Here is a 23,622-nt window from a genome sequence, read left to right on the forward strand (position 1 = left end):
TTTAATGAGTGCCCAAAGGGATTCATATGAGAAGAATATAGGCCACAGCCCTTTGACCCATCTTTGGCCCCAGTTGAGCTTCACAGGCTCCTCAATAGGTTTACCACTTCTGCATGAAGACTGCCTCTTTCCTCTGAGGGTGACCTTTGGCTGATTGATTGATTCATCATTCAATAGTTCATTCATTCAACTCATCCAATACATATTCATTCAACATTCATGTGCCAAGATCTAGATGCTTTGTTACAGTGTGGGGCAAAACCCAAACAAGGGTGCTATATCTATAGAATGTACATTTCTGCTGGGAAGGTAGACAATATGCAAACAAACAAAAGAAATAAACAAATAAGGAAAACATCCATGAGTGGCAAATGTAGCACAGTAAGATGACATGATAGACTGAATGGGTGGCTAGCTCAGATTGCATGGTCAGGAACGGGTTCCATGGGGAGAATGACTTTTAACTCAAGATCTGAAGGCAGACTCTTAAAGATCAGGGTGAGGAGTATTCTGGATATTAAGGTGAGCTAATGCAGTGAACCTACTATAAGCTACACACCTGATATGCAAAGAGGAATAAAAAAAAGAGGTCCTTCCCTCTAAATCCAAGAATCTAAGTACGAAGATGCACAAGTGGATAAGCAGTTATAATAGATGAATACTATAACAGGAAGAGCATACACAGAGCTATGGAAACATGGATTAGTGGCAGAGGTCAAAGGTTTCCTGGAGGAAGTGGCATTAAGCTGAGTAGAAATTAGCCAGGTCAACAGGGTGAGGGGGTTGGAGAAAAGAGTGCTCCCTGCTCTAAGCGAAGGCAACAACAAATGTGAAGGGCTATTGTTCACAGTGCATAAGCATATCTGAATGACCAAGAAATGTTCATGGTCCATTGAGAAAGAGGCAGGGGCTATGGGAGACAAGACTGAAGAGGTAAACAGAGACATCATATGGGTTTGGAGTTTGAATTCTGACAGTGCAGGAACCGCTACATAATGTTAAAGAGGGCAGAAACATAATCCAATTTTTGTTTTGAAAAGTCCAGTTCTCAGCTGGGCACAGTGGTGCACACCTTTAATCCCAGGTATTTGGGAGACCTACGCAGAAGGATTATTTGAGCCCATGATTTTAATACTGGTCTAGGCAATATGGCGAGATGAGACCCCCATCTCAAAAAGGAAAACATTTCTCTGGCCACTATGGGAACAATGGACTGTAAAGGAGCAACAGTAGAAGCAGGAAGATCAATTAGGAGATGAGTCCAGTTACCCAGGTGGAAAGGAATTGTTATCTTGGACCAGGGTGGTAGATAGAGAAAAAGATAAAGATAAGAGGACAGGTTAATGAGATGTTTGAAAGGTAAAAGTGACAGGCTTGATGAGGGTTTTATATATGGAGGTGATTGAAGCAGAGAAGAAGTCAATGAAATCTTCTAGTTTTTTTTTTTTTTTTTACCTGAGCAACTGGATATATGCCAGTGCCATTTAAAGAGAGGGCAGACAGAACATGAGATTTGGTGATAGCATGGAGGCAAGACAGAGTTGTGTTGTAGACATTGTGAGTTGTAAGAGATAACCAGTAGGCAGATGGAAATATGGGAGTTTAGAGCCCAGGGGAGATTTCTGACCTAGGAAGAGCTCTCAGCACAGAGTTAAGCTGTGGTGGTTGAGGCCGAGGGAGTGGAGACACAGTGCTAAGGGAAACAGGCAAAAAGAAAAGAAAGGAGAGGACCAAGGACTGAGCTCTGAGGCCCCTGATCATGCATGTGGAGGGCAAGTGGAGGAGGAGGAGTGCAGTAAGACAAGGGGAAATCCTGCTGTTTCTTTGAAGCAACCAAGAGAAGAAAGTACTTTAGGAAGGGGGACAAGTCTACTGCTACTGCTAAGTATCGAGACAGACAATAGAATGACTATTGAATTGGGTACAGGGAGGCCATTAGTGTACTTGACAAGGGCAATTTCAGCAGAAGTGAGAGACATGGAAACCTAATTGGAGCCAGCAGAGAAGAGAATAGGATGTGAAAAGGTGGAGATAGAGCCTCAGAAGAAGATGACATTTTTTAGGTTGGAGTGCAGCCCAAGATACCTCCACTGCTACAAGTTCTTTTACTGGAATCTTAAGATTAAATTCTCAGTAGCAGTACGGGAAAGACATCCAGGTGAATTCTATATTCATTCAAAATGGAACACCTAACACTCTTTTGAAGGAAAATATGCCACAACTTACAGAAACTGAAGACTCACAACTGGACGCCCCCGAGTTCATAAAACCCTCTTACAGAGCCTCTCATCCTTACTTGACCCAGGCCCACTCTCTCCTGAATGCCTTCTGTTTTTTCAACTTTCCAAAGTTCTCATCAAGGGTCCTTACATTAGTCCACTTTCTATTACTAATAACACAACACCATGGACGGGGTAAATTATAAGGAAAAGAGGTTTGTTTTGGCTCATGAATGTTGTCCAAGGTTGAGGAAATATATCAGTAATGGCCTCCTTGCTGGCAGAATCCTGAGGTGGTGCAGGCATCAATGGCAAGAAATAGGGAACATGTGTGAGAAACTTAACAGACCTGCTCTTTGCTCTTTTTTTTTTTCTTTTGGTACTGGGGATTGAACTCAGGGGCACTCGACCACCGAGCCACATCCCCAGCCCAATTTTATATTTCATTTAGAGACAGGGTCTCACTGAATTGCTTAGGGCCTCGCTTTTGCTGAGACTGGCTTTGTACTCGCGATCCTCCTGTGTCAGCCTCCAGAGCTGTTGGGATTATAGGGGTGGGCCACCGTGCCCAGCCTAACAGACTCACTCTTCAGATAATCTATTATTCATTAATTCATGACTAATGCAATCATGAGGGCAGATCCTTAATTCTCTCTTACAATTTGCACCTGGTTCTATCTCCACTTCCTAGTGGGGATCAATTGTCAATTTGAGTTTCAGAGTAGACAAACCATACTCAAACCATAGTAGTCCTGTACACTATGGATGTAGCACACACACATGATAAAAGTCATTCATTTTTTTTCATCTTTTTTAAACTGCTTGATATTAAATGCATTGTAGAGGCCCTGAGAATAAAGCATTGGAGAAGAAAAATTCATGGAGTCTATGTTCCAGTGGAAGAGAAAGTCAATAAGGAAGACAATAACTAAATAAGCATGGTGTTGTTTTTTTAGACAGTACTGCATGCATTAAAGAAAATAAAATAGGGTAATTGATGCACAGTAATAGGGCAGGGAAAGACAGTGTGAAAATGGCTCTTAATCATGATGGTCATAGAAGACCTCTCTGAAAGGAAGACATTCGACCCCTCTATAGAGCTGCATTCATCTCCTTCCTTACAATTATAATACAAACAACTCCATCTGCCACTGTAACCACAACCTCTGTCACTGTAACCATCACCACTGTCACTTCACTGTACTTGAGGAGGATCCTTGCAGTGGTCTTCTCTGTCCTCAGCCCCAACCTCATCCACTCACTTTCATGATTGCACCTAGACGTGGTCATTACAGATTTTTCTACCAAATGTTCAATGTCTCCTTGGGACGCTAGATAGGTGACTAGCATCTCCTACTTTCCAGCTCACTCCATCTTTTGACTGTAAGGGACTTCCAATCTATTCACTCTACTGCTTTTTCATTGTTCCTCACTGCCTTGATGCCCTTCCATGCTCCATCGCTGTAATCACTCCCTTGCATACACTCCCCCTCCTTTGCCCTTCTTGCATCTGTGGACTCACTTGGCAAAACATGGAACCTGATTAACTTCGATTATTTTCTTGCAGCTGAAATGCAACTGAGGGAAAAAGCATAACCAGGATGACTGATGATAGTCTCACTTTAAATTTATGACCATCACCTACAAGTGGGTCCTTAGAACTGCCTGGCAACAGCTTACCCTACATATCGACTCTCTGAATCTCCTTGAAGAAAATGTCACGTCTATTCATCTGTCCTTAAACTTCCAACACCTCCTCCACATCTTCATGCTCAGTAGGGATTCTTGTTTCCTATTTTATTAAAAATATAGATGCAATCAGAAGATAAAAAACTTCCCAAAGCTCCCACCAGGTATGTTTCTGTGGAAGAACTGTCTGTCTCCTATCCAAGAGTAGCTCCTCCACATGTTCACTGGATTCCCAATGCCTTTCACCTACTCAAGCAAATGACTATAAAAAAAATTCTCCCCTTTTCCTTCTAAATCATCACTTTTTCCTGATCTATTAGATCATTCCAATTGTGAACAGACATGTCTCTTGACCCACTTCTCTAACAACTGCCCCACTTTCTCTTTCCTTTTACATCAAAGCCACTTGGCGCTGGGGCATACACCTGTAATCCAAGCAACTTGGTAAGTGGAGGCAGGAGGATGGAGAGTTCAAGGCCAGCCTGGGAAACTTGGCAACACTCTAACTTAAAAGCAAAACTTAAAGGGCTAGGGACTTAAGTGCTAGAGGGCCCCTGGATTCAGCCCAGTGTGAAGGAGGAGGAGGAAGAAGAGGAGGAGGAAGAAGAGGAGGAGGAAGAGGAGGGGGATGAGGAGGAGGGGAGGAGGAAAAGGGGAAGGGGAAGAGGAAGAGGAGGAAGAAGAACTACAATAAAAATTCTAGTTGTGACAGCAAAAATTCTACCATATGGGCTGGGATTGTGGCTCAGAGGTAGAGCACTTGCCTAGTATGCATGAGACACTGGGTTCGATCCTCAGCACCACATAAAAATAAAGATATTGTGTCCACCTATACCAAAAGATATATAAAAAATTCTACTATAGACACAGAAAAATATAAGCCAATACATTAAGATTATTCTGTTACATTTTTAAAATTCATAGTTGTTTGGGTTTTGTGAGAAATTGGAAAAATATAGAAAACCACTGAAAGTAATACAATAAATATTCATTTTCCCATTATCCAGAATTAATAACTATTAATATTTTGGCATATTTGCATCACATACTTAAAATTTTTAATGTGGGGATTTTCAAACATATGTAAAAGTAGAATGTTTAGTATAATAGAAAGAAGAATAGCATAATCAACCACCATGTACCTATCACCCAACTTAAAAAATTCTCCATTTATGACTAACATTTTTCTTCTCACCCATTTCACTCCCGAATTATTTTGAAGCAAGTCTCATACATTTTATAATTTAAACTACACCATCATTCAGTATATATCTGTAAACACACATTCTTAATATCCTTTCAGTATTCACATTTATGATTGTCTTAGAATGTCTTAACTTTGAGGAAAATTTGTTTAAATTATGATCCAAATAAGGCCTCCCATTGCAATTGATACAACTTTCTTATATAAGTTCTGCCTCTATCTCTTCTTTCCCTTAAAATTTATTTGTTGGAAAACCTGGTTGCTTATCCAAAAAATGGAGTTTACTGACTGTATTCTTGTTGTGTATCATTGTAATTGTCTTCTTCTTTCTTCTCTGTTTCCTGTACATTGTGAACTGGAACTATAAGCCTGATCAGATTTGGTTTGTTTGTTTTTTGTTGTTGTTGTTTGTTTGTTTGTTTTGCAAGACCATTTCTTTTATGGCTGTGCATACTTCCATTGAGAGGTATGAAATTATGATAATGTGTCTTTTTGTGATGTTAGCAGCTGATGGTGCTCCATGGGGGGTTGAAATCTGGTGATATTTGAATCACATTATCCCATCTTATTTTATTAGTTAATATACTTCTATAAAGAGAAATAGCCCCTCACTGACTATATGGTTTTATAGTAGAACTATTTTCTGTAGAAAGACAGGAGAGGCACCTGATTCTTTCACTTTATATACCAGTTTTCAAAATAAGGAGTTGATTCCCTAACATTCTCCAACAGTTACCAATGAGTTTTCGTGTGTGTGTGTGTGTGTGTTACTGAGGATGGAACTCAGGGCCTTACATATGCTGGACAAGTGCTCTAGCACTGGGTTACATCCCCAGGCATTTTCTATTTTATCCTGAGACAAAGTCTTGCTAAATTGCATGGGCTGGCCTTGAACTTGGGATCCTCCTGTCTCAACCTCCCAAAAAGCTGAGATTATAGGTGTGTACCACCTGGCCAATCACTAATGAGGTTTCCTAAAAATCTTCCAGTCAGGGTTTTGCTCCCATCATTCTACCTAAATGGCTCTTGTCAAGGTCATCTGTGATCTTCATGATGCTAAATCCAATGATACAACCTCCATCATCAACCTAGGTGAAGCCTCAGCAGCATTTGGTATATGCTTATTGAAACATTTTTTTTAACTTTCCTTCCAGAGTAATCCACTCATGGTTTTCTTCCCACTTCCCTGACCACTACTTCTGAACCTCCTTTGTTATTTCCTCCTCTTGTCCCTGACTTTTTTTTTTTTTTTTGAGAGGTGATTTGCATACCATAAAATTTACTGCTTCATTGTGACAGTTGAGTAGTTTTTTTTTTTTTTTTTTTGGTACCAGGGATTGAACTCAGGGGCACTCAACCACTGAACCACATCCCCAGCCCTTTTTTGAATTTTATTTAGAGATAGGGTCTCACTGAGTTGCCTAGGGCCTCACTTTTGCTGAGGCTGGTTTTGAACTCGTGATCCTCCTACCTCAGCCTCCCAAACCACTGGGATTACAGGTGTGTGCCACCGCACCTGGCAGTTTAGTAGTTTTTCTTGAATATTCAACAGTTGTACAACCACCACCACTAATTCCAGAACCTCCCCAAAATGTAACCCCTCACCCATTAGTAGTCACAAACATAAATCTACTTTGCATCTGTACAGACTGCCAATTTTTCTCTCTGACTCCTTAACATTGGAGTGCACCAGAGCCCAATTCCATTTCCTCTTTAGCTGTCTTTATTGCTTAATGATCTTATCCAGTTCGGTGGTTTATGTACACTCCATACAGTGACAACATCAGCATGGATCTCTCCCTGAATTCTAAACTTAGATATTCAACTGCCTACTCCACCAGTCCACATGCATGTGTAATAGATATGTCAAATGTAACATTTCAAAGCCAGCTGCTGGTGTCCTAGACCTTTATAGTCTTCATCTTGGACTATGAGAAACTTATCCTTCCAATGCTCAGGCACCAAAACTTTAGAGTTATCTTTGCATCCTCTATTTCACTCACATGCCACATGTAATAAATTGGAAAATCTTGTTGACTCTAACTTCAAGATATATCCAGAATCTGACCACATCTCACAACTTCCACTGCTATTGCTCTTGCCCAAGCCTTCATTATGTCTCATATGCTTGCTTCAATTATTTCTCTGTTACCACCCTTATCCCTTCTATAGTTTACTTTCAACCTGGCAATGGGTGATCCTTTAAATATTTGAGTGGTGATGATGATGTTACAATAATACCTATTACATATACAGCACTTGCTACATGCCAGGAACTATATGCTTTACATGGTCTGGCCATCATTACTTCTCTGACCTCATTCTGTTACTTTCCCATTCTACATCTGCCTCTCTGCTGTTCTGAACCCTCCCTGCTCCTGCATGCTTCTACTTTAAAGTTCTTGGGGTCTGTTAGAGTCTGTAAACAAGTCAGGATGGCACCTGGCATTTTGCCAGAGAAATGTTATAGTCTGTAAACAAGTCTGGATGGTGCCTGGCAAAATGCCAGAGGGAGTGGTTTGAGAAGTAACAAAAACGAGCCATTAAGTGTAGAGATTCCTGATTGGTTGACTGATGTATCTAGTTTATGCTAATTAGATAAGCTGTGTGGAATGTATAAATACCTCTGTTGTCCTACAATAAACGGCTTCCACTCCTGCTGTATCAACGTACACAAGTTGTTCGTCACCCCCCAGCTATTTTGCCCAGCCAGCCGGGCTGCGGCAGGGGTCTATGCTCTCTGCCTGAAACACATTTCCCCCAGATAGCCTCCTGGTTCCTGGCTCACTCACTTCCTTTAGGTCTGCTCACATGTCACCATCTTAGGTGATACCCCATCAAAAACTGCCACCCCATCCCCATTTTTAGCACTACCTATTCGCTTTCCCTGTTACATTGTTCTCCATAGCAATCATCATCTTCTGACAAATTGTATGCTTTAATTATTTTTTTGTTTCCACTAGGCAGATTTAAGATCTATTAGTTTCAGGATTTCATTGACTTCATTCACTGCTGTGTTCCCAGCACCTAGAACAGTGCTTGGCAAATCAATGCTCACTAAATACTGGTTGAATGACTGTATAATAATACCAAGTAACAGACCTAAATTAGCACTCATGATATTACTTAGTTTGCATTAAAAACCCTAGGAAGGCACATTACTATCCACCACATCTTACAGATAAGAGAACTGAAGACTTTTGTCAATTTCCAAATTCATACATCTTCTAAGTACTAGAGCTCCAAACTTCCATAGGGTCACAGTACAGTGACTTTGCCTCTTCTCAAGGTGTCTTGATTATTATACTATTGGTATCTCTGAACTCTCCATGCAAACATGACCATGGGACTAAACCAATGACATTTCCATTTGAGCAGTCATCCCAAAACAGGCATTGTTCTCTGGTTTATTTTTCTTTAGTGGTTTTACATCTTTGGAGCAACAGCCACAAAGGACAAACTTGGTCCTGTTCAGACTGCAGCGATAAGGGAACTAACATACACATCAGTAGGAAAGAACAACGTGATGGGAGTAGGAGATGAATTGTTTTCTGGAGTGAAAATTGTGTACAGCAGAGGCAATTTATCAAGTCATATCATCACCAAAATTATCTCCATGCTGCCTGCCAACCATCAGAACCTTCAGTTGCTTCCTCAGTGTTATTTAAGCAAATGAAATATGCTTGTTCTCGTTTTATTTGTTTATGTAATATTTTTGTGCTGCTTCAGTAAGAGAATGTATTTTAATAACCTTATGTACTTAATAGTCATAGATATTTGTGACAATATTTTTTGTAGTCACAGAATAAAATAAGCATTGCATTCTGTGCAGGGTCAGATTGACCAACTTGTGCTTAGATAATCTTTTATATTTGATGTCAACTCTACTAAATTTGACACAGTTAAAGCAAAAGCTTTATTGTGAGAATAAAGATTTGGTGGGTTTTCCACATAGCTAGACTTTAGTTTGACCGGGGTTAGGGGAAATGCAGTTGAAAGGATGTTCATTTGTTAGTTTGGTACTGGGAACTGAACACAGAGGTATTTACCACTGAGCTACATCCCCAACCCTTTTAATTTTCTTTTTATTATGACACAGGGTCTTGCTAAGTTGCCCAGGATCTGACTAAGTTGCTGAAGCTGGCCTCGAACTTGTGATCCTCCTGACTCAGACTATCAAGTTTCTGGGATTACAGGCACACATGTACCACCACCATTTCCAGCAAAAGGATGTTTGTTTGTTTAAGGGTTATACTATGCCTTTTTTTATACTTCTTGACTGAACCAAGATTTTGAAATGTGCAACCCCATAAAAGGACTAGAGAGCCCAGACAGCATTTGGAACTGGTCTCTCTTCTAAAAACATAAACTTGGAAGATGGTATGAGCTCCATTTGACAGAGGCACCTCAGGGAAATTCTATTTTACAATTTCCTTGCCTTCTATTTCTTTCCATTTCTAGTTTAAAATGTTTACAAGTAGATAGGTTGGTGGCTACTCCAGAGGCTGAAGCAGGAGGATTGCAAGTTGAAGGCCACTCAGTGATTTAGTAAAACCTTGGTTTTTTTTAAATGTTTTTCAGATGTTGATGGACCTTTATCTTATTTATTTATTTTTATGTGGTACCTCACACATGCTAGGCAAGCACTCTACCACTGAGCCACAACCCCAGCCCTAAAACCTTGTTTTAAAATAAAAAATGAAAATGGCTAGGGTTCCAGCTCAGTGGTAGAGTGCCCCGGGGTTCAGTCCTCAATATGGAAAAAAGATATTTGCAAGCATCTTCATTGAGCACATTTAACAGATTGCAAATGAATAGCAATGATGGAACATAAACTTTAGTGTGTTTCCTTTCTCATTGAGACTCCACCTGTTTTCCCCTTCTTTACTTCTTCACGACAGGAATCTTTCAAGCACTGTTCAGCAACTCCTTAAACTCTTCTCCTGAGGTTGCAGGTTGGTGGGGCATTAGGAGTTTCCCTCTTTGTTAATAAAGAACTCAAGTTGGCTTCCCATCACACCTAACTATGGGTTTAGCTCTGATTTTGGACATGCCAACTCATCCAATATTCAAAAGTTAAAAAAAAAAAAAGATTCCACGTTCCTCCTTAGTTTTTGTCTGAATTTCCTCCATATATGGCAAGGTTATTTTCTCATTCCCTTCATAACTCAGCCTAAGGATCCTCTTAAATTTGTCAACAATTTTTGGAGAGTGTTGTGTCTAGTCTCTAGACCTACATCCAGTTACAATGAAAGCAATGTATTGGACTTTTGTTAAGCATTAAATATTATTGTCTTCATTATAAAGATATTTCCAAGGCTCTACTTTAATTTCCTAGTTAGGAATTCTTCCTACAACCCCATTCTGTCCCACATGACAGAATTAAGATTCAAAGAGAGCCAGCTAAGTGAAATATAACAGATACTTTGCCTCTGCTAAAGCAGCTTAAATCACACACACTTCTAAAATTGCCATGGCACGTGGCTAGGTCACATAGAACTTGTGGTCAACTAAAGCCCCCAAGTCTTTCTCCATGAGGCCAAATCAAGTCTTTCTCATGGTCTACTTTAAAATTTTTAGATACTAAAAATCATCTTTTGGGGCTGGGGTTGTGGCTCAGCAGTAGAGTGCTTGCCTAGCTTGTGGTAGGTGCTGGTTTGGTTCCTCAGCACCACATAAAAATAAAAAAATAAAATAAAGGTATTGTGTTCAACTACAACTAAAAAATTTTTTTAAAAAATCATCTTGTTGGTTTCGATTTATTCTTCCTACCTGTCTGAATCTTTTTTATTATTTCTAAAAATTCATTAAAGTATAATTTAATATAAAGAGCATATGTTTTAAGTGTATGACTTCACACACACACACACACACACACACACACACACACACCTGTAACCACCACTGAGATCAAGAAGCATAACATTACCAGTATCCAGGAAGTTCTCATGTGCCTCTTAATAACTTCCACCACAAGGTAACTACTATTTTGATTTCTAACATCATAGATTAATCTTTTCTGTTTTTGAACTTTACATAAATGGAATAATACAATATATATTCATTTGAGAGTGGCTATTTCTTTCTTTATTTTGCAGTGCTGGTGTTCAAACCTCTGGCTCAAGCACGCTATGCAAGTACTCAACCACTGAGCCATAGCTCCTGCCATGAAGGACTTTTTCAGCACATCATTATGTCTGTGAGATTCATCCATACTGTTGCCTATGGTAGTAAATTCTTTTTCATCATCAAGTAATAGTCTATTAAATGAATGTAACATGATTTCTTTATCCGTTCTCCTGTTGATAGAAATTTTGGTTGTTTCCAATTAATACAATTAATGCTATAATAAACATTCTTGTATATGGCTTTTGGAGATATATGCATTTATAACAGATACAAAACCTGGAAAGACACTTGTTAGAACATAGAGTATATGTATATATTGAGTTTTAGTATCTATTGCAAATGTTTTAAAAAGTGTGGCAATTTATGTTCTGTGATGGTCACTTTTATGTGTTCTTGGTTAGGCTATAGTCCCCAGTTGTTCAAATATTAATCTCTACATTATTATGTTATTTTTTAGATGTGATGTAAGTCTATAATCAATTAACTTTAAGCAAGGGAGATTATACTTTACTGAATAATCTAAGTAGCCCTGATTCAATCCAAAGAAAAGTCTTAGGAGCAGAAGTGAGATTTCTTGAAAGAAAAAGAAGGAGGAAGAGGAGAAAGAGGAGGAGGAGGGAAAAAAGGAGGGGGGAAGGAGAGAGAAGGGAAAGGAGGACAAGAAGGAGAAGGAAGAGGAGAAGGAAAAGAAGAAGGAGGAATTCTGTCTGCAGGTAGCAGATTCAGCTCACACCTGAAAGTTGCAGACTGCCCTTCTTGTTGCGTTACCCTATATGAGTGATGCACTCTGCTTTATTCAATCTACTGACTCAAATGTAATCTCATCCAGAAACACCCTCATGTGATGAGTTTCAGTGTCCATTCTAGAGGGTTGATACCTGTACCAGATCAATTGTTTAAATATCTTTATTATTATGCCACTGACTATTTGGAGTGAGAGAAAATGTGCAGTTGTCTAAAATAAATGTGCTCAATATGTTTTATAATATCTCAGAGCAAGGATTTATAAATACAAAATTGACTTTCTACATCTTCATTATAGGATCTGAGGTATTCGAGAAGCCCAGGATTCAGGAAAAGAGTTGGGACCCAAATGTCCTTGATACAATGGTCATGGGAGGCCTATGAATCTCTAAATTTCATGTCACCAATTTTAATGAGCTGGATGGTCCCACCCTCCAAATAGGTCTATCTCCTAGACTCTAGAATATGAGAGTATGATTTTATTTGGAAAAGGGCCCTTTTATTATTATAAAAATGCCTGTGGCTGAGTACTTTGTAAAGAGATGGTTTACTTAGCTCACAGTTTTGCAGATGAAAGTCCAATATTGAGTGGTCCCATTAATTCAGTCTATGGGGAAGCCTCCTTGGCTGGTCATAACAGAGAAGATGGTGTCCTGTTAGGACTGCATGTAAGAGGAAGAGGTTATATTGTGAGAAGGGAAACCAGACTAAGGAGAGGCCAGTAATGACCTCCCACTAGGCCCCACCTCTTAAAGGTCTCTCCAGCTATTAATGTCAACACACTGAGGACCAAGCTCCCAACACATAAACAATTATGGGACATACTCAAATCACATACAAACCATAGCAAAGTTTTTGCAGATATAATTATGTTAAAGGTCTCAAGATAAAATTATTCTGTATTATCTGAGTGGGCTCTAAATCTAATTACAAACATTCTTATATAAGACAGATGAGAAGTCACAGAGAGAAGACAGCCAGCTCCATTTAGAGGTCTGAATGCATAGACAACCAGCTCCATTTCTCAGGGCTACATTCCTTGGAGCTTGAGGTGAGGCAGAACATAATGGTGGAAGAGAGTGGCAGAGGGAAATAGCTCATATAACGATCAGGAATCAGATAGAGAAAGAGACTCCACTTACCAGATACAAATATATACCCCAAAGCCACGACCCCAATGCCCCACCTTCTCCAGCCACACCCCACCTGCCTTCAGTTACCACTCAATTTCATCAGGAGATTAATTCACTGATTGGGTTAAGGATCTAACAACCCAATTATTTCACCTCTGAGCCCTCTTGCATTGTCTCAACATAAGCTTTTTGGGGGACACCTTACATCTAATCCATAACAGTTTGTTGTAATAGAAAAGAAGAAAAGAGGTAAAGAAGGAAAAGAAAGAGGGAAGGATGGAAGGAAAGAAAAGGAGCGAGGGAAGGAAGGAGGAAGATGACAGAGAGAAAGGGGGATGGGAGGAAGGAGGGAAGACATAGGAAGGAAGAAGAAAGAAGTTGAAGAAGGTAGGGAAGGAAGGAATGAAAAAGAGAAAAGAACAAAGGAAAGGAGGGAGTAATTAAAGAAGAAGGAAGTGAGGGAAAGAGGAAGAAGAGGGCAGGAGGGAGAGGAGAGAAAGATGAAGGGAGGAAGAGAATGATGCTCTCAAGAATCTCATAATGTAGTACTAGGGAATAGTCATGTAAATAATTAAAACTTAATTTGATAAAATTGATGGTGAGGCTATTTTCAGGATAAAGTGGAGACATACAAGAAAAAAGGCCTCCCTCTGTAAAGGGGGGCAGGAGCTATGGAGGGAAAAGGAAGGCTTACCAGAGAGTACTGCAGACCTGATTCATTTAACAGGCAGAGGGGAGTAGGCCCAACAGAAGAAGCAGGAATAAGATTGGCAAAGATATCAAGCTGTGAGAGAGCACAGCAGCGTGGAAGGGCTGGACTGCAAGGGTCATAAAGAGTAGAGTCAAGAAGCTCCTTAGCATAGAGGTCTTTGGGGCAAGGGTTGGGTGTCTGAATTGTATTCTAACATTGGGGGCCACTGGGAATTTTAAGTAGAGGGGGTGAGGGGAGATGTTACAGAGTCAGGATTAGCTTCTCAATCAACCATTTCTATCTTCTGTCTAAATAATTAACGGAAAAGGAGATCAAGCCTGGAATCAGAGAAATCAGTTAGAAAGCTACTGTAAATATCTAGGTAGTGATGTCATGGTGACCTAGATCCTGACTACTCAAAATGTTGTCCAAACCAGCAGGAACTTGTTAAGCATGCAGAATCTCAGGCCCCACCAAACACCTGTTTAATCAGAATCTGCATTATAATATGGTGACTGATGTCCATATTCAAGTTTGAGGAGAATTGGTCAATACTAAATGGGGATAGAGAGGAGGGTATAGATATGAAGGGTCATTAAAAGGAACTAATACAATTTACCCTCAGATATATTGGTTCTTTAAAAATTACTTTATTTCTCCATTTGCTGACTTCTCCAAATTTTATCAACCAGCACTCCCATTGACCTCACACTCTCCTGGACTGGGCTCACACCACAGTTAAGGATCTGACCTTCTCTTTTGGTCGGAGCTGTGTGTAGACAGAAAGTTGATTTCTTTTCAGAAGCCCCAGCAGATGACCCCTTAAGCAGTTCAAAATCAATAAAATGTAAAATAAAACAGTGTAGGATAATTCCACATAGTTTTTGTTTTTGCCAAAGTAGATTGAGACTCCAGCTGTTCCAATAATTTCTTTAAGTCTCTTCAAAGACAACAGTTGACTTTCATTTAAAAGTACTGGAGGGTAGGGAGGAATTGAATTACCTTGCAAAGTTTTGAAAAGTGAAACGTAAGCTCTTTATTCTAGTTGCAAAGGACGAAAGGTGTCCTTGTTTTATTGTGGATACTCATCTTAAAACCAGGAGATTATGGGTTTCTATAACTGCTCTTTAAAAAAATGGGAAATGGTGGGTGGGTTGATGTGGAACATCATTAAATACCAGAGAATCTAAGAAGAATCCCTTCCCATGAATAATGATTCCCATATGCCATTTTTAGAAGGAAACTGACTTCATCCTTGACAATATGTTCATTTTTGTTATATTGGAACGACAGTCACTTCAGCTGCTGACCTCTTGTTTCTTTTCCCTTCCAAAATTCTAAGGAAAGCTGTCAACTAACAACAACAAAAATAGTACTTGCCATTAGACTACTTTAGCCATGGTGGAAACTCATGGGATTTCTTACTAAGTAATTTCAAGTTAGGGAGAAAGGGATTAGACACTTACCAGCAGATATTTGTTGTGTACTTACTAAGTTCAAGGCATTGTACTAACAAGGTTCTTAGTTGAAATCAACAGGAAACAACCCAGAATAGAGAAAAAAAGCAGTTTTGGCAAGAAATTAGGTTGCATACAGAATTGTAGGAATTCTGGTGGACCAGGCTTGAAGAACAGTCTGGAGACTGAGGTAAATTCGGGATCAGTCTCAGGCAACCTCATATCACAGGGAAGCAACAGTTATATGTCTCTGCCATTGCTTTTGGACACTGAATGCTGATACTGGCATCAGCAGCACTGATTGTGGATATCGTACCCATAACCACTGCCAATGGCCACTAGATTCTATTGCTGCAGAATCCAAAATATATTCAGAATTATCCCTTGCTTCATTGCAACACTGGTTCCAGATGCAAAGTCCTAAGTCCTGGATTGGAGTCCTAAGTTGGCTGAAACTGGGTTACACACCCTTAACCTTGGCTGCTAGATGTCAGGGACAGTGAGTATCTGGATTTTTCAATTTCCTCAATGGAAGGTGTGCCCTGCCTCCCATCAGGATAACACAACGAGGATTCCCTAACATACTCTCTACCTAAGTTGCCTCATCCTGCTCCACAACTTTAAATTCTAGGATATACTGATAACCCCCAAATTTCTATCTATAGTCCAACTTGTCTCCTGAGCTTCAGACTGCTCTTTTACAAGCCCATGAAACACTTCCATTTGGACACCTGATAACTTGTACTTATCATGGCTGACAACAAATTCTTGATTACCCATCTCCACCTTTACAAGTCTACATCTCCTTCAGACTTCCTGTTTTAGTGAATAGCAAGTGCCATCAATCACTTCAACAGAATCCCAGGGATGGCCCTCTATTTCTCTTTCCCTCATCCTCCATATCCCGTCCATAAGGATGTTCTGTGGTTTCCACCTCCAGAAAATCTTCTTTCATCTTGAATTTGCCCTCTTTTCTACCTCTAGCACTACCAGTGTAGTCCAAGCCATAATCATCCTTTCACTTGCAATAGCCACCTGTGCCATTGAGAGTACCAGAAGGAAAATAGACACATTCGAAAGAGATTAAAGAGAGTTTAATGATGTGCCCATTAACCAAGATGTGGACAGGGCTGATGAAACAATCAAAAGATGTTGCAATACCAGGAACAAGCATAAGGATTGCAGTGTAGCAACATCAGCCAAAGCCAGGATCTGGTGGAGGAAGGAAGGAAATGGGGTAAGAGAGATGGTAATAAGTATCCTGACCTCTCTTCTCCCACTTTTCTATCTCCTGTCGGTGCTTCCATTAGCTACATTCAACCAGAAACCAGCTTTGGAGATGCTGTGTGTAAGAGTCAGCCTTCAGGGTCATAGAAGGGCAAAGAAAGTTATGGGAAAGAAGTATCCCAACATCTGATTGGCCACTTTGCTTCCATTCTTCCCCATCCTCCAAACCTCAAGTCTATTCTCCACAAAACATTAAGAGTAACCCTTCATAATGTAAATCATGTCATGTCATGTACTTGGAGGAGTTCGCCTCTAGTAGCTTCTTATCACACTCTGTTATAGTTTGGATGTGAGGCGTCTTCCAAAACCTCATGTGTGAGACAGTGAAGAAGGTTTACAGGAGAAATGATTGGGTTGTGAAAGTCTTAACCCAATCAGTGAATTAATCCCCTGACAGGATTAACTGGGTGGTAACTGTAGGCAGGTATCCTGTGGCTGGAGGAGGTAGGCCATTGGAGGCGTGCCTTTGCGGTATATATTTTGTATCTGGCAAGTGGAGTGTCTCTTTCTCGGCTTTCTGATCATAATGTGAGCTGCTTCCTTCTGTCACACTCTTCCACCATGATGCCCTGCCTCATTTCAAGCTCCAAGGAATGGAGCCTGCTGTCCATGGACTGGGACCTCTGAAACCATGAGCCCCCAAATAAACTTTTCCTGCCCCAAAATTGTTCTGGTCAGGTCATTTAGTCACACCAGTAAAAAAGCTGACTAAATCACACTCAAAATCAATGTGCCTCACCGAGGCCTATATGACCCTCATGATTTAACCCTACCTATTTGATATCATCTCCCACTATTTTCCCTTACTCACCAACTTCCAGTAGTCTCTCATTCTTATCTTAGTCTTTGCCATTGCTTTTCCTGTCTGGAATAGTCTTCCCACAGCTCACTACATGGCTTGTTAATTACCCTATCTAAATTAGTTCTGTGCCACTATCATATGGCCTTATTTTCTTTTCTTTATCATGTCAAAGGATTTTGAGACTGCCACTCAACACCTGATTTCTATTCTAGACGACTAATCATCCAAGTAGCAGTGTCAACTAAATAGTTGGTGCTCCTTTGTTATTGTTTCAGATTTTGGAGACTTATTTTAAAAAATATTTTAAATGAGCTTTAATTTATGCACAATAAAATTCTATATGTCTTAGCTGTGTGCACTGGCACACACCTGTCATCCCAGCACCTTGGGAAGCTGATGCAGGGAGATCATAAGTTCAAAACCAGCCTGGGCAACTTAGAGATACCCTCCCTAAAAATAAATAAATAAATAGATAGACAAATAAATAAATTAAATTAAATTAAAAGGGCTGGGGATATAGTTCAGTGGTAGATCACCCCTTTTTTCAATACCCAGTACCAAAAAAAGAAATTCACAAATTTTAAATGTTCATCTCAATGAGTTTAGACAATTATGTATCCCTGTGTAACCAACATCCCAAGCAAGCCATAAAGCTTTTCTAACACCCCATAAAGTTATTTTATGTCCCTTTACAGGCAATTACCCCTACTAGGGGATCTGATTTCTATCATACAGATTAGGTGTATTTTTTTTTTGTTCTTGAACTTCATATGAATGAAATCATATATTACATTCTTTTTTTGGTACTGGGAATTGAACCCAAGTGTGCTCTATATCCCCAACCCTTTTTATTTTTATTTTGAAATAGGGTCTTGCTTATTTGCCCAGGATAGTCTTTTAAAATTGCCATCCTCCTGCCTCAACCTCCCAAGTTGCTAGGATTTTAGGTGTGCATCACTACACCTAGCTCTCATTATACACTTCTATGACTAACTTTTGATTCAACATCATACACATTGTTGCATGAATCAATAGTTGGTTCCTTTTATAGATGAATAATATTCCACTGTATTAATTCGCCACCATTTTCCCTATTCTCTTGTAATGTTTTGGTTCCCCATCTCTAATTTCACTATATGAGTAAGACTGTGATGAGTATTCTTATATGTTTATCTTCATGGACATATACTTACATTTATCTTAGATAAATGTCTATGAATAGAATTGTTAGATCATAAGGTAGATAAATGTTTAACTATATAAGGATCTATTAAACAGTTTCCCAAAGCATTTTAACCATTTTACATTTCTACCAGCAATGTGTGAAGTTTCCCATTACTCCACATCCTTGCTAATATTTTATGCTGTCAGTCCTTTTATTTTAGCCATTCCAGAGCATATGGAATGGTGTTTTATTTCAGTTTTAGTTTGCAGTTTCCTGATGATTAATAATGTTGAGAACCTTTTTAATGTGTTTATTGACCCTTCACATATCTTCTTTTGTAAAGTGTCGGTTTGAGTCTTTTGTCCATTTTTGTCTTTTGTCCTTTGCTAGTTACATGTATTGTGAATAAATTATTCCAGAGTGTGCCTTCACTGTTCATTTTCTTTCTTTATTAGGGGGAGGGGAGTACTGGGGATTGAACTCAGAGGTGCTATACCATTGAGCTGTATCTCCAGACCCTTTCATTTTTTACTTTAAGACAGGATCTCACTAAGTTGCTGAACTGTTCATTTTCTTAATGGTGTCATTTGATGAGGAGTAGTTTTACATTTTAATTGTTTCGTTGATAATTTTAAAAAAATTATCAACTGACTTATCTAACACACTGTTTTATATCCCCAGGTCATAGAGATATTTGCCCTCAAATTCTTGTAGAAGCTTTAGAGTTTTGCTTTTGCACTTAGGTGTATGATGCAACTCAAACTAATTTTTAGGTAAGTAGTGAGTTACAGGACCAAGGTTCATGTTTTTCCATAAAAATATTAAGCTGTTCCTAGCTTCATTTGTTGAACAGACTATCCTCTCAGCATTAAATCATCTTTGTACAAAGATGATTTAATTGCAATACATGTATATGGTTCTCGCTGGACCCACTATTCTGTCCTGCAAAATCTCTTTGTCTGTCGTCATGCTAGTACCACATAGTACATTTAGAGTCAATAATGAATTCAGATAGTGTGAGTCTTCCAATGTTTTTCTTTTATAAGCTGTTTTGTCTAAGTCCTCTTCATTTTCATATAAATTTTAGAATATGCTGGTCAATTTATACAAAAGAATGTTTTTGAGATTATAAATCAGACTGTATTAAATTCATAGATAAATTCAAGAAGACTAACAATACTGATTCTTCCAATCATTAACATGATGTAGCTTTCAATTTATTCAGACCTGTAATATTTTTCAGAACTGTTTTATCTCTTAATCTAGAGACCGTAACCATCTTTCAAAAATTTTCTAAGGGAAGATTTTATGCTACCATAAATAATGTATTTCAAAGTTTCATTTTCAAAATTTTCATCACCAATATATAGAAATATAATTAACTTTGCATATAGACCTTCTTATAAGCTCTAGTTTTTTTTGTAGATTTCCTACATTTTTCTACACGCCATTATGTTGTCTCAATGAAATGCTTTACTTCTTCCTTCACAATCTGTATGTCTTTTATTTCTTTTTCTTGCCTTATTGTAATGGCTAGGATCTTCATTGCAGTATTGAGCAAAAGTAATGAGAATGGACATCCTTATCTTGTCATCAATCTTTGAAGAAAAGTGCTCAATATTTCACCAGTAAGTGTAATGGCATATAAGTCTCAAAAAAAAAAATAGTCTGGCATCTGTGAAAAAATGGGTTCAGTGGATAAGTAACAATACATAGGAGGTATTTAAAACCTGAGTCCTGGTGAATAACAACATTAGAGGTCAGGTGATAACTCAAAATAAGGGCTGCAGTCATAGCTCAGTGGTAGAGCACTTGCCTCACACCTGTGAGGCACTGTGTTCAATCCTCAGCACCACATAAAAATAAAATAAATAAAATAAAGATATTGTGTTCACCTACAACTAAAAAAAAATAAAAATAACTTAAAATAAGAATAAACTGATAGCAGGACTGGAAAAATGAAAAAGATGCCACCAACAGATAGCATTTATTGAGTGTTTATTATATACCATGACTATTTGAACCTTTTTTCATTTATTATTTTATTTACTCTTTGCATAAGAAGAGGAACAGGGGATCCAGCAAAAGACACTGAAGGAGAAGCTTGAAGAATGTAGAATATCACAGAAACCAAGAAACAAAGTTGTTCTAAGAATGAAAGAATGACTGACTTTTGTATATTTATGAGAAACTAAATAATATGCAGAAAGGAGAGTTTTCCCAACACTGAAGCCAAGAACAGTTTCAGTAAAGTGGAGAATCTGGAAGATAGATGGAAGTGGGTTGAAGAGTGGATGGGAGGTGAAGAGGAAGAGGCCCTGTAAGTAGATGATTATTTGGAGAAGTTGGGTCAGGAAGGGAACAGGAAAAAGAGTATCAGGTGGAGAAGGGTATGAGGTCAATGGAGAAATGTTCATATCTCCAGTGTTTCCACCATACTATCCTTAGCTCTCTTAAATTGTCTTGTTCATACTTTCCTTTCCATGAGCAAAGTTCTATCTCTACCCTTCTCCACTTGAAAATCTCTTATTCTTTAAGACCTACCTCAAATTTCCTTCCTCTGTAATGACTTCACTAATAATCAAGGCAAAATGAACCACTTCTTCTATCATCTTCCTACATATCATGTTCATACTTCTATTACAGTACTTAGCGTATCGTCTATAATGTAATTGTCTTATCTTTCATCTTCCCTACCAGATTATGTCTTCCTCCAGGGCCAAGGGCATGTTTTAGTCATTTTTGATCATTTTTCTTGTTAAATATCCTCCTTTGTAACTAGCTAACTGGCAACACAGGTAGAGTGATATTGTGAAAATTCACCAAGTTCTACAGGTACACTCAGCAAAAAGTTTTTTAATGTATAAAACAATAAGAAAAATTGTTTAAAAAATTAATTTTCCATCTCATTGTCCTCAGATTGAAAATCCAAATTCTTAGCACCTACTGTTTCCAGCACCGTGCTAGTTCTTAGATGATCAAAGTAAGCACCTTTTGGCCTCATTATCTCTCTTCATCTCTTAATCTAAGCTGGCTTTAGTCTGGAGAGATCAGAACAACACCCAGCTCCAGGACTGTGGGCTCCAGAATGGTCAACTCCTTGCTTGGCTCTGTAGAATAATTTACAAGGAGCTCAAACATCCTGGATAAACAAAGAGGATGGATTTACAAATCTTTTGGACTTCATACTATCCTTCTGTTAGCATACTTCTGGAAAATAGCAAGTTCTTTTGCAATAATATCTGCATATTTCCACATTCTGCTTGTGAGCTATTATCTATATATTTCTATTGGGCCACATGCCATTAACCAAAAATCAGCAAATTCTGAAAAACTGATCTTTGGACCAATGCACTGGAATGTTCTACCTACTTTTTTAAGGGTTGAAAGAATTTTTTCATATGTTGATCTAAAAATAACAAAGCAAACATCTTATTTCTTCATTTATAGCATTGCAGTGTATTACTTACACTTAATCTGTGTTTAACAATCTGAAAAAGGGCCTTAAGAATGTTTGAATTCTTGGATCCCTTTAACATTTCTGGACTTCAATTGAGTGAGATGAACACACTACAAGAGAAGTGATCTGTAAACAGGGAAAATCAACCCATATTAAGCAATTGGAATCAGGATATGGCTTGTGTAGCATTCCAGTTTTGAAGTCTAGCTTTAGCTATATGTCTGACTTCAGCTAAATTGCTCAACTTCCCTGATCCTTAGGCTCTCCATCTTATAAAATGGAACTAAAACTTTAATCTTTAAGATCAATAATTAGAAGGAACAGGGTAACAACTGTAGAACTTTTTGCTAAGAGAAAGTGTGATTGTCCATATGAATCACTTTATTTGCTTCCCCCCCCCCAGTACTGTGGATGAAAACCTAGGACCTTGTACATAACAGGCAAGTGCTCTGCCACCGAGCTATGTCCCAGCCCATGAATACCTCTATCTGAAAGAAAGGGGATAATTGTGTCCTCCAATTACAAAAACTTCTTGGGTGTTGTTAGGTATGTCATTAAGAAGACAAAGGGAATTGTATATTTATAACAGGTGGATTTTATGGTATGTGAGCATATCTCAATCAAACTGCTTTTAACAAAAGACATAGGTTCACTGACTACAATGACCCAAATCTAATAGAACGATGAGAGAAATTTCTTTCAGGATCCTTTACCAGGAAAATCTACACTTATCTTCAGTAAAACTATGGGTTATCTTATGGACAATATGAATTTGGTCTTGCTTCCTTTTTTCCTTCATCCACCAGGAAACTCTAAGCCATGTTGTGGCATTTCAGCTTAGTTTTAATTTTACTCTCAGTTTCATTTAATTTTCCCATCCATTTTCCCCTTGATTATGAATTTTATCTGTTGATTACTTTTTATCCTGTTATCTTACATAGGTTGTGTGACCCACTTCATACCTTCTTCGGAAGGACCAAATTACTACCTTAGTTACTTTATCAACTAACAGAGGAAGGCAGTATGAACATAACGAATGGGAACATCATTCCTGTTAGCCACTTTAGGGAGATTGAAGGAATAATAGACTTGGGCTCCAGTTGGCTTCATTGGTTGCTTGGCTATAACAAGCTACAAGAATAGGCCTTCATTCAACCACTGTATTCAAATATCCAGCTGAATATCTTTGAAATTTTTAAAGCCAAAGTTAGTGTATTATGCTTTCAGACATTTCTCATTTCTCACTAACACCCTATGTCCATCTGCCTAGTGCAGGTTTACAGAGAAGAGCCACTGCAGAACAGAAGGCCAAAGAATAGAAAATAACTTTTCAATGGTTTCAGAGGAATGCAACATTTGCATTTTTAGTGCCCTTGAAATAAGAATCCCAGGTATCACCATGGATAGGAAGGCCCCAAAGAATCCAGACCTTGTCTGTCTCTCCAACCTCATTCCCTTCCATTCTCCCTCTTATTTTATAGGCCACATCTTCCTACTTTCTGGAAATAACTGGCTTTTTCCCATCTTAGGGACTTTAGAAGTTTTGCTCCTACTGTTTGAAAGGCTGTTTCCCCAGCTCTGGCCTTGACCAGTCCCTTCTCACCCTGAAAACCTCAGCTTAAATTGCAACTCCTGGGGGAGG

Source organism: Marmota flaviventris, chromosome X, assembly GCF_047511675.1.
Source record: "Marmota flaviventris isolate mMarFla1 chromosome X, mMarFla1.hap1, whole genome shotgun sequence".
In the NCBI taxonomy this organism is placed as follows: Eukaryota; Metazoa; Chordata; class Mammalia; order Rodentia; family Sciuridae; genus Marmota; species Marmota flaviventris.